We start from the raw sequence: 13,456 nt of genomic DNA, 5'->3' as shown, positions 1-13,456 counted from the left end.
GCAATTCTCCCAAACTGTCGCAAATTGGCGGAAACGGAAGCCGGATTCGGATTCAGGAGGTCGAACACTGCGGACTGGAGCTGGCCGGAATTTCGGGTACTCGTCGGAACAGTAATTTCCGGCGAGCCGCCACGGTCACCGGCAATCGTCACCGGCGGCGGCGCGTGCGGTGGCCGTTGGTCGTGAAATTTTCCAGACTTGTAGATCTTGAGGAGAGCAACCCAACGGGACCGGCGGTGAGTAAAACGGAGGTCGGACGGCGGAGAAATCACCGTTTGAAGATTTCCGGCCCCTCGCCGAAAAACGCTCCGATCCCGGCGCGTCGGTGGTCCGATGGCCGTGATTTTTGGTGGGTAGGCCAGACTTGAGGAGAGGATCAAGGGTGTATGGCGCGTGTACTGTAGATCGGCCGGAAAAGGGTCGATTCGCGGTGGCCGGCGGTGGAGGGGAAAAACTCGCCGCCGATCTTCGGAGGTCCGATCCCGGCGCGTCCGGCGGCCGTTTGCCGTGAAACTTGGAGGTTTTGCCGGAAATGAGGAGAGCAAGCTTTCTGTCGGGCGCGTGTACACTAACTCGTCCGGAACAGTGGAAAACTCCGGTGGCCGACGGTGGCTCTCTCTCTCTCTTTCTCTCTCCTCTCTCTCTTTCTCTCTCTTTCCCCGGGAATTTTAACAAATAAAAACCCCGATGTGACACTGTTCATGCCACGTGGACCAATCAGAAGCTGACACGTGGCATTTCACTGTTCACCGACCCAAAACATTAAAATAATACGGTATCCGGTAAACTTCAAACGTCCATAACTTTTTAACCGGATGTCCGTTTTGAGCGTGCCGCTAGTCTGTGAACTCGTATCGACGAGCACTTCACAACCATGCATGAGTCAAAGCTCAATTTCCCATAAAGAAAAAGTCAACTCCGGCACCCCTTGGACAGTTTGGACCGCAACGTGTTTCGTCCATAACTTTCAAACCGTAGCTCCGTTTTCGACGTGCTACCAGTCTACGAACTCAGGGCGTCATGCACTTCGCCACGGTACCCTGGTCAACTCGAAATTCCCACCGAGTCAAAAAGTCAACTTTTGACCCCTTTCGGTCAACGGTCAACCTCGGTCAACGTGCACGGATTCCGGTGCGATTTGGGACGGGGTGTTACATTCGTTTTGGTAGATTGGATTCTTTTAGGTCCAAAAATACTTTGTTTGTCTCCTTTTGGGATGCATTCAACCTCAATTGCATTTTTGGAGCATGGATATACATCTTGGGCTCTTGAAAATTCAATATTTGGCTTGAAAAGTTGAGATTTAGCCTCTATTGGTAAGTAATCTTCATGAAGTGCGGCCATAGCTTTATCCTCATTGAATTTGACCAAATTTTGGCTTGATTGATTCCTTGACTTATCCTCTTCATGATTCTTAAGCCCTTTTTGCAAGGAAATTGAAGGAAAATTAGAAAATTATTATGAACTAGTGATAGTGCGTTGGGAAACTTCTTCTGGTGGGTAATCTTGGTCATGTGTGTGTACCTCACTAAAATTATCCAAAATTGAAGATTCTTGTTGCATTTCACTCCTTATACACACCTCTTCATGTTCCTCAAATTTGTCATCATTATGTGGCTCTTGAAAGGATTCAAATTCATCAACTTGCGTATTACAAGTAATCTCCATGTTAGTTTCCAAGTCTTCGAATGGCTCTTTCGGAGCAAAAGGATTTCCCACTTGACAATGTTCATTTAAATGATTGCCTCCACACCATTGACATGTTATAGCTTGAATCCCAAAATTTGCAACTTGATTATATTGTCTTGATAAGTCTTCCATTGAGTCTTCCGGAGCAAAAGGATTCCTCACTTGACAATTTTCACTCAAGTGATTTACTCCACACCATTCACAAGACACAGCTTGAACTTTAAAATTTGCAATGAGTTTAGACATGATAGCAAGATTCTTTTGTAACTCGACAAAATTTTCACTTGGAGAACTAGTTAGCTCCCCATAATCCTAATAAGGTTGATGACCATAAGCTTGATATTACATGATTTTCCTAAAAAGAAAATACTAACAAAACAAAGGTTCAAATTAATTGCAAGTTTATCAAGTAAACAATTAAAATTAAACCCTAATATGCAAACTAAAATTGAAAATAATAAAGATAAACAAAAGTTGAAAATAAGAAAAACTCCTAAGTATGCATAACTTTTAACTTAGATACCAATAAATTAAAAATACAATTTTGGTTTCAAGTACCACAAAATAAGTATTAAAAATTCAAAGCAAGTTGGCCAAACAAGTAAAGAATTAAAACCCTAGCATGCAACACTAAAACCAAAATTAAGAAATAAATATAAAAATTTAAAATAAGAAAACAATGTTCACAGTACTACTAAACCCAATCCGAATTAATATTAATGCCTTAATTCCCGGCAACGGCACCGAAAACTTGATGTGTAAAATCAACTCGTAAGTGCACGAATCATTTTCAAGTAATAAAGTGGAAAAATAGGGTTGCCGTATCCAAGGGATTAAGAATTAAGTACCAAAGATAATTAGGTTTTGGTAATATTTGAACTAACAATTAAGATGACAATTGAAAACTAAATAAACTAAATTAAACAAAAACAAGAAATTAAAATTAGATCAATTTCAAGTAAGATAGTGAGTTTAATAATTATGAATACTGGGACATTTGATTTCACCACTAATTATTCCAATTTAATAACTTAAATATGTGAATTTAATTTACTAGTAATTTTGTTAACCACACTTAATCATAAAATTAATCAAAAGTGGTTTCCACTCACAATTGATAATATTCACATAAACTAATTTATTCCTTCTGGTCTATAAATTAAATCATGTAAATTCACGAAGCATAGATTAAGCAAATAATATGGCATGAGACATAATTACTTTCCAATAAATTATGCATTCATGTAAATCATTGGAGATCCATAATATTATCCTTTTCCAAGCTCAAATATTATTAAAATCATTTATTCCTTCCGGCCTATGAAATCATTAAGCATACCAATGATTTATTAACAAAATATATTACTAAGTAAATAAAACTCAACATATATTAAAATAATTAGACATTCATAGTTAGGGCTACATCATAACCCAAGCTATGAAATTAGTTCATGGAAAAAATAATTTCAACATCCATAATTATAAAGATAAAAAAAAAATAATGTTCACAATTAAAGAGAAAGAGAAGAGAATAAAAACTATTGAAGAAATCCTCCTCCAAAAGCTCTCCAAGTCGTAGCATTCTTCTCCAAGCAAGTCCACGTCTCTATGCCTCTTCCGAACTCTCCAATTGACCTTCTAGAACTCTAAAATTTTAAAACTTTAGAATCCTTAAGAGAATCATAGAAACTCCTAAAATTTGGTTTGTTTCTATTTAAGTCTCCTAAAAGCTTTTAAATAACTCTCTAAACTTGTATCTCTCCCTTCAATGTGGTGGGGGCTATATATATAAGATCTTGGGAATCTATTTCTCTTTTTATTTTCAATATGGGAGTCTTGGAAGTATCTCTCCCTTCAATGAGGTGGGGGCTATATATATAAGATCTTGGGAATCTGTTTCTCTTTTTATTTTCAATATGGGAGTCTTGGAAGATATCTTTTTTAGGCCATGAAGAGGGTTGGATGAATTTCATGTGTAAAAAGGAAATTTGATATTATTTGCTCTCCAATCCTTTCCTTTTATCTAATTTCTCCTAAAAAAATAGTTAATTAGTTTAATTTACCCTTAATGAAGCATGTGACATGACATGTGCCTCATTAATGATAAAGAAACAAATTATTGCCATTTGTCTTTATCTTGACCCTCAAATGGCCTTGATTCTCTCTTTTGATCAATGGTGAAGATTTAACTAGAATATTCTTTTTTATAAATTCTAAATTTTAAATGACGATAACTCTTTGCTCACACCTCGAAATCCAAAACTAATGTGATATTTGAAATCGTCATATCATGAGGATTCATATAACATCCATTTCCATTATGAAATTCCCGACTGAATCTTTATGCAATCTTTAAAATATCTTTTTGAAATCTTTTCAATGCTTGAGCCGTTTGAGCTCAAATTTTGCTTCCCATCATAATTTGACCCAAGGAATCCATTTTTATAGTTGTTTTCTTAAACTTTTTCCTCTTTCACCTAGATTAAGAAAAATACATAATGAAGTATCTTTCCATAACAAATCAACACAAACTAACAAATATTAAAGTATAAATATGACATAAAATCATCAATATTTTAGACTTAACACTTGCTAAAATTAAAAACCATTAAGGATGCTCTAACAATCTACTATAGGATATAGATTCTTATAAAATAGATTTAAAAAAATATATATTTTATCAAATATCTTATATATATATATATATATATGTATATATATATTATTAAATATATGAATTGGCTTTTGATTGTTAGATAGTCAATTTTAAGGTTCCAACAGCAATTCATATGGGGAAGAGAAAGAGGAGTAGGGATGTTAAGCTGTTGGGTAAAGGGGTAAATGAGGTAGAGGGATTCATGGGATGAGGAATTATATATTCTATAAGCTCTCTCAAGTTTGAAGATTATTTATAAACATGGCATACCTATGATGGTATTTACCCTCATGAGTCCTTACAACATGAAAATTTTCTATATAATGAGAAGATACAAAATGTATACATATTAAATGTCCATATACTTCCATAAAATATATTAAAATATCTATTAATGAATGACCCTTCTCCATGGGGACTCAAACGGATTCCTCCTTTCCATTACAGAAATATAGTTTATTTATTTTCTCACCTATAGGGGTGTTTATAGTTAATGCGGATTGATACTCAAATTTTTTTATTTTTTTTGGGTATAGAAAACAAGGTCATTATCACTTGTTTTGTTTGAATTCCTTTTTTTTTTGGGGTAACTACGGTTTTGATTAATTAATTGAGTGTGAATATAACGTTGCATATTTGAGTAAAAATTCGTATTTGGTTTTTTTGAAAAAAAAAATTGATTTGGAAAAATTGATTTTGGATTTTTGGAAAAAATATATTTAATTTCCACTCAGAAGTGTGATTTTGAAATAGAGTAGAAGTTCTATTAAGAAAGATGAAAACGTTTCTTATTGTGTGCTAAAACTACGATTTTATATATATAATCTTTGTTTTTAAGAAATTATCTATTTGCTCTCGATGAAACACCTACCTTTTCGGAAAATCACAACTTAAAAAGTAAAAAAAGCTTCCAGTGAAGTAATTTCTAAATTGCACTCTGTTTTTTACATCACCATATGGAAGAACTCCTCCATATACTGAAAGATCAAAAAAATTTCTGATGTAACAATTGAGATAACTCAAAATTCATCATTCAATTAAATAGATTAGACAGCTTTTTTAATTTTTCTTTTCATTTTTTTTCCTAGTAATAAGACTTCCCTTAAAAAATATTAATTGATGAGACAACCCATAAATCCAATCAAATCTTTATGCTGGCTGTCCAATCATATACATTCTACTACCTATACAATTTTTTTTTTTTTTTGCTAAAATACCTATGTGTGTCATTACATTCCGATTTGGTTAACACAGATTATCAATTTACTGTCTCATTCCGTCCAAAAAGAAAAGTAAACATAATAATAATACCGGTCTCTATTGACCCAGTCAAAGGTATATTAGAACGTCCATAATGACAGCTAGCGGCAAAATTAATATTTTTCAATTTGATTTCTCTGCTTTGACATATAAATAGAAATGTGATCCAATCGGAATAAGATTTCATATTTTTGGTTTGATAATAGATATGACAAATGTAAAAGGTTACAATTTATTGGATTAGATTTCAGATTTTAATTTGTTAATTAAAATGTCACATTTTCTTTTACATGAAACATTCTTATTTTCATATTATGTTTGGAGAGTACGTTACCAACAAAATATAACTATATATATCTCCAATTTATGTAAAAAATATGGTAATGTAAATAATAAAAATAGAAAATATGATAGTTCATCCATTTAGTTTTGAATGTTAATATTTTAACTCTTTTGTTTTTTATTGTTTTTTTACTTTTAAAGCTTAAATTCTAATAGAAGAAAATGATCTTATAACGGTTTGTTTGGATAATGGTGAGTGGAAATCCAATTCTTTTGAAAAATTGATAATTTTGTTTTGTTTTGATATTTGTTATAAGGTGGAAGAGTATGAACCAAGAGAATTACATTCTCACAAATGTAAAAAAATATATGGAAAAACTATTACCACCTATAAATGTGTCATTTTAAAAATTTCAGAGAAAAAATTTTGAAATTTTTTTAAAGTATATATTTAACTTTAATATAATGTACAATATTAAATTTAATTACTTATAAATTTTAATTTTTTATTATTCACAAAACATAATAAATCTTGGGAATCAATTTTTCTTCCAATTTTGATACTTTTCAAACCGAATATAAAAGTAACCAATTAAAATAACATAAAAGCATGTGGATCCCATTTGTTGATTAAGTCTTTTATACTTGGCAAAATTTTTAATCCTAGTAAAATAATAATTGGTATTTGAATTCAAATTTAAAATCTTAATTAAATGGATTGATAATCTTGGTACTTGCCACATAATCATTCATTATTTATTTAAATAAAAAATTTTTGACTAGAAAATTATTGTACCTATAGTCCAATATAATATTTCTAAATTTTAATACTTAAATCAATTTAAAAGTTAATAATAAAGATCTTAGATAAGTTTTCAATTAGAATCTCTAGATGGAAGAATTACTATATATATATGTTTTAGGGTGTATATGTATGCGTTAGGTGTTTATTGGCTCGAAAACAAACCTGTTTTCACAATAATAAACTCGATTCAATTACTAAGCCATTTTGTATTTATCAATCAAATTCAAACTGGTTTTATATTATATCCAATCCGCTCTAATTTGATAATGATTGTTTTGGACTACACTAGATGATTAGTTTTGGATTAGATATGTAAACTTTGGGTTTTAGAATTTTAAATATTAGGTAGTTGAAACTTTGGATTTTGGCATTTTTAATTTGTGTAAAATTGACCAAATTTTTTTTTATTAAAATCTCTTAAGGTTTTCAAAAAGAATAAAAATATTTCTTTTTAAAGTAAGATAAATAAAATAAAATTGGTTAAAATAATATATCGGTTAGAACTAATTTTTATACTAAATAATGGAAGTCAATACATATGTCAAATTTAAAAAAAAAAAATTAATTTTCAAATTGTTTTAATATATATTTTTATTTATTTATATTTTAATCGCTTATGCATGTATATATATTATTTCAGAAATTTAAGAACCACAACACCAAAACCAACCTTAATTATTTTCCGCTAGTTAAGAAACTGATATGGAATAATGAAGAGTTTATGCATTTTGTGGTGTGAGAAATATGTCGAATAAAATATATATAAAAAATAAAAATAATAAAATATAAAGAAAGGAAGCATTAAAGAAAAAGAAAATGGAGGGGAGAGAGAGAGAGAGAGAGAGAGAGAGAGTTGAAAATGGGGGTGGGGGAGAGAGTCCTTAATAAGAAGAAGAGGATGCCCTCACAATATCTTGGCTAAAAGTTAGGGTTTAGTGAAGATGGCGATGTGTAACTGCAGCCACATTGGAGCAGTACAGTACAGCTAAGCATCAACCAATCAAATTCCAAACCACCCAACCAATACAATTTTTTTCTTCCGAATACACCGTATATATATACACACACACACAACAAATCCTTCTTCCTACTTCCTCCTCTCTGTGTGAGCTCTCTACTCTTTCTCTGTCTCTGTTTCTGTCTCTCTCTCTCTCTCTCTCTCTCTCTCTCACAGAAATATACTATACATATTTATACATATGGCTATATAGAGTTAGATCTCTAGGGTATTCTTTTCTTACTTTCTTTTTTCTTTTCTTTTTTCTTGGTTTTCTTCCTCTGTTCTATTACTTGTATTTCATGTGCTTTCGTGCTTTCTCTTTAATTTAATTTAAAAAACGCCTTCTCTTTTGATCATCACTCTGTTTTTGTACTCTAAATCCTCAGAATCTTCTGTATGGAGCTGCTATAAGAACTGGGTTTTTATTTTTATTTTTATTTTATTTTATGAGAAATGGTTTTTTTTTTGGTTAATTATTATATCTATCTGCCGGAATCTGAAATGGGTACTACTATTTTCAAACTGTTTTTTAAGCCTGAATCTCATCGGAGGAGAAATCTGACCCGCATATCAAAAAATCTTAAAAGAAATTCTGAAATCTTTTTTATTGGTATTGTGGTATAATATAGTATTAGCTCTAATTTTTAAAAGAAAATCAGAGAAATGGGTTTTGTTTAGTTTTGGTTTTGATTTTGTTTTCTTCTTGGGCTCGAGTTGAGCGCGATAGATTCTTTCTCGGGGATACCTTTTTCGTGTGTGTAATCACTTCACGTTTCAACCAGTGAAAAAAGGCCACGTCAGCTCGTGCTCGTGGTAACGGTCATTATTGCTGGTTGTTCAACACATAAAATCACAAAATTTTCCCTTATTAGTTCCTTATTCTTTTGAAATTGTTCGATTTTCTCGGGAAAATTTAGTATTTTGAATTTTTTATGCATTTTTTTAGTTTAAGCAATCCTATTATATGTATGCATGAATATTCATGGATTGACAGTCGTTGTTTGCGGGTGTAGCATCATCAAGATTCACATGCAAATACAAACGCCGAGGCAGGTTTTGATCAGGACTCAGATTCAATTTGCCAATTAAGTTTCTTTTGAAAGTGAGAATCTTGATGATGCTGCATCAGCAATAAACGACTATAAAAAACAAAGAAGATCCTCCGAACCCAATTCCAATTCTCTCTGCAACAAATGGTGGATTTTTTTTTTTTTTGCCTCTTTTTTTTTCTGCTGGTTTCAGGTGGGTATAGCTTACAATCAATCTTCTTGGTAATAATTATCGTTATTAATCAAAATAATGGATTTAATACCTCTATTTGTTTGTATATATGCCTAAAAGCTCTTTTTTGTGTCTCTTTTTTTTTTTTTTATTTTTAATAATTTTTTTTTCGCAGTGCCTATAGCTGTTCAATTTAAAGAACTTTGCTGACTTATTACAAGGCAGATCTGTGATTGTTCTTTCTGCACATATTTTGCTTTGGATAAAAATGGTATCTTTTCAGTGAGTTTCTGATGGAGATAGGGATGTGACAATATCAAAAATGGGAAAGAGAGAATCTTCAAGCAGAGAGAGAGGCTTTAAGGTATTTTTCTTTAAAGGTGAATTTTCCCAAAACCATTTTCTTTTTATTTTTGTGCTATAGTTATTTTGGTCGTTTTAGATCCATTCACGCACAGTTGGATACTACAACTTTAATGGGTTTTTCTTTTTTAACCTTATCTTGTAATGGATTAATGTGGGTTTTTTAATTGTTAACTATTAATTTGCAACAAGGCAAAGAAAGACAGTTAATTACACTCGGATGGTACTCTTCTTCTCTTTTTTTCTTTTTCTTTTATTTATTTATTTATTTGTTTTTATAAATCAGATTGGAGAAAAGGAAAACTAGGAGCAGATATAAGCTGAGAACAAAGGTGAGAAGATGAAAAAAGAGTTGGTTTTATATATTGGTTTTGATGAGCTTATAATATGGATTACCAAAGTTTGGATTTTTGCAATTTCCTACCACCTTTTTGTCTTCTGTCAAAGCGGGTTTTCAAAAAAATATTTGATTGTTTTATGGACAATCTTCCAACTGATTTTTTTGTCTTTCGAATTAAGTATGTGATTGAAAATTTCGAACTGAGTATGCAAAAATAAAAAAATAAAAAAAAATAGAATCTTGGATATGCAAAATCATTATGGGAAACTTGTCGCATTGTCACTGCTGTTGTTGTCTTTGGCATTACCATAAACACCCCATCACTATCTTGGTGGACCATTGCTAGACATCTTGCAGCTTGGACCCCTTTGACATGTACTACTTCTCTCTCTCTCTCTCTCTCTCTCTCTCTCTCTCTCTCTCTCCTCTCTCTCTCCAGTCCATCTATTTTTCACCCCTCCAATAATAGTACCCGAAAAAACTTGATAATATATATATATATATATATATAAATTCTGCTTCATTATTCATGACAGTGATGATTCAGTCATTTCAAGATTATAGAGATCTGTGTGCCTCTATCACTATCCAGTATCCAAGCCTTGATTCGCATTCAACTCTCGGGTTTCAAATCGGGTACTTACTTACGCCTTCCATCTATATATTATTCCTCCCTAAGTAACAAGGCAATGTTAAACATTATTAATGTTAGGCCCATTTTATATATGTGTAATGTGTATATATGTGTGTACACATATGTATGTATAGGTTATTTTAGTATTATAAAAACAGCTGAAGTTTGGAGATTTTCACATTTACTTCTTTTTCTTTTTTTTCCCCCTCAAATTTTGACTTGATAGCTAATTTTAGGTGTTTGATAATGATGAATCTCCATGTTTAATTCAAGATATACTACTTGCATCATTTCATAGGCACCATGTGGTCGAGATGTTCTTTAAGCTTTTAAGTTGACATCATCTATTCATTTACACTGGTCTAAACAATAGTCCATTTTCTGTAGATATAGAGGGGTGATCAGGGAAAATTTATGTCTGCATATATACACAAATATTGCATGCTCTTTTAAGTAAGTGTGTATATATATACATAAATATACATTTATCTTCTGTCTCATTTATATATATAGATTCTATTTTTGATAACTTTTGATTTGATTATTTAAAGTTTTAAATTCTCTAGAAGAATTTTTTAAGAAGCTATACTTTATTGACTTTATCTAGAATTCAGAAGTCAAAAGCTCTTTAAAATAACTATCCAAATACTTTCACAAACTGGTTTTGATCCAGAAATAGCATTTAGAAGTCATATTAAACAGAACCATGATAGTGAAGTTACCTAAGCTTTATGAAAAATAGGTCAAATTAATAGTTGTATATTGTAGAATAGTTGAATGTATTCCGAGGGCATTGAATAATTTCAGTCTTGATAGATAATTTGCCCTTGTCTATCACGAATAATTAATTGTCATATTGCATATGAAGGTACAAATATAACTTTTTTGATCTTGGGAGTGCGGGGGAATTAAGGAACAAAATGCATTTCTAATGAAAAATCTTCATGAAGAATTTAATGACTCAAAATCAAACATTTCTATGTCGTTTAAGGTATGTGTGTAGTTTCTCTAATCATATAACTCATAATTGACTAAACCTTATATATACATAAAATAGGATTCCGCTAATTTTATTCTCTTCAATTTATTTAAAACCCTACATGTGCATGCATAAGATATTGATGTATTAAATGTGATTCTAGTATTTCTATGTTGAGACAATATGTATCGTTTAGATCAATATATGTATATGTATGCAAATGGTTAAGATTAGCAGCATTGCAATCAACAAATAGCTATTTATACACGACCTACTTTTCTTCTTTTTCTTAGACTATTTACATACACATCTTTACATGTGTATATATCTAATTTCTGTTAAAGGGAAAGATTGCTGGTTTGGAAAATTTAGATTTTTGGTGGAAAATTCTAATGAGATCGATTTGAATTTTGATTTTGGTAATCAGGAATCAAATATGGATGGAGGACGTACATATCCTGCAAATCATAAGAGCAATATAATGATTTTTGATTTGTTGATTCATTTTATCAATTAGTATTGTTGATCCTTCTAGTTATTTTAGTACCAAGGCTATGTTTGGTTCTCCATGAAAAACATTTGTGGTAAACTGTTCCAAGAAATAATTTCTAAGGTAACAGTTTTATTTCTTAATGTTTGGATAATAATAAAAAAAATATAGTATTTAAATATACAGTCAATCTTAAGTAAAGGCCCATCCTTGATTATCAATGGATTTCATCAATGGGGTTGATCTTATATTTTAAATGAGAAATATTCAATGGTTACCAAAGATAGACTGTAATTTAATAAATTAATGTGTACCTTATTTATGCCTCACTCTTTCGATGTAATTAAAAGATATAATTAAATAGATATGTGCATTAACAATGAGGATAGCATTGTCATTAAAAAAATAAATATACTAAGTGTTAGAAAATTTGAGCAGCCAAAATTATATTAGGATGATCTTATGGTTTTAATATTTGTTTTTATTTTAATAGCCCATTTATCACATCAAGGATTTAGTTTTAAAATTTAAAAAGTGGTTAAATATAAGTTTAGTGATATAATACTAAAATTTTATTTAGAAAAAGTGAACTATGTTGAGATTTAGTAATTGATAAGTGTAATTTTAAGTTATAGTTTTTGAAAAAGAAAAGGTCCTTAGTTTTGATAAAAGATTCTAATCTAGTTGAAATTTGAGAATAATAATATTTTTGGGAAACTAGAATATTCATTGGTTGTGATGATCGATATGTACGTATATCGCATTGTAATGTTTTAGCTAACGTTTTAAAATGATGTAATATGTATGTAGTTTATGATGACTATGTTGAGGAGGAGGACGATGGTGATGAATTGATTATGGCCATCTAAGATGATGACTATGAAAAAAAAAATGGTAGTGATAATGCACGGACTATTATCTTGTATATGTTAGAATATGAGGAGATTCTTCTGAATTATATATAATATTATTAAAAAAAAAAGTTATGCCTCAATTGATAGAACTCGTCCTAGGATCCCCTTTATGATTTTCGAAATAGCCCTATCTAAGTAGCCCTATCTAAGGAAAATCTCATCTAGCTAACAGACCTGTTCTAAAGTATGGATAACTCAAAAGTTTGGACAACCTCCAAACTATATTTTATTAAACAATATTCACCATCACATCCACAACTACGACATAATTTCAGTTCCACAATCTTAATCTAACAACATCCATGTTCATTGTATGTCGCAGCACACTAAGAAAATTTTATAGGGTTTAGAAAAACAAAGTGGTAAAAAATATTGCAAATAAAATAATTGACTACAAGGCTCTACTAATGTGACAAAAATTGAAAGGATGATGCATAATTAAGGGAGATACCTAGATATCTGTCAGAGTTAGGTTAAAAAATATAACATGAATGAGCTAAAAAAAATAAAATATGAGATAAAAATATTTCAGTGAGTGGACAAAATAATATGAAAAACATAAATATTCAATCTTTCAAATTATCTGTTTTTCAAACCTTGCACTTTTAGTCTTTGAAAGATTCCCCATTTGAAACCTAGTTACGTAAACCTTTTTGGTATAACAAGTAATATATATTAGATAAGTAAAGTGATGTAAACCATAAATTTATTTATAAACTTTAGTATCATATAAAATTTTAAAACCATGATATATTATACTATATACCTAGTGTAGCCAGGTAATACTTGGTGTTCTTGAACACCAATGGACAGTAAGGTGGGA

The 13,456-nt window shown here is 30.9% G+C and overlaps 1 long non-coding RNA gene across 5 annotated transcripts; it reads left to right on the top strand.

Annotated features, from left to right (window-relative positions):
• The first annotated feature begins 7,530 nt into the window (after positions 1-7,530).
• On the top strand, positions 7,531-11,932 carry LOC125420810 (uncharacterized). Of its 5 annotated transcripts, none has more exons than XR_007239101.2 (5): positions 7,531-7,918; positions 9,089-9,277; positions 9,563-9,991; positions 10,153-10,252; positions 11,657-11,932. It is a non-coding gene; the product is annotated as an uncharacterized LOC125420810 (long non-coding RNA). The 5 variants fall into 5 exon arrangements; XR_009634371.1 differs by having other exon boundaries at positions 7,531-8,934; XR_009634372.1 differs by adding an exon at positions 11,119-11,241 and having other exon boundaries at positions 7,531-9,277.
• Positions 11,933-13,456: the final 1,524 nt, after the last annotated feature.

This window comes from Ziziphus jujuba, chromosome 10, assembly GCF_031755915.1.
Source record: "Ziziphus jujuba cultivar Dongzao chromosome 10, ASM3175591v1".
Taxonomy (NCBI): domain Eukaryota; kingdom Viridiplantae; phylum Streptophyta; class Magnoliopsida; order Rosales; family Rhamnaceae; genus Ziziphus; species Ziziphus jujuba.
This window is presented reverse-complemented; position numbering and strand designations above follow the sequence as displayed.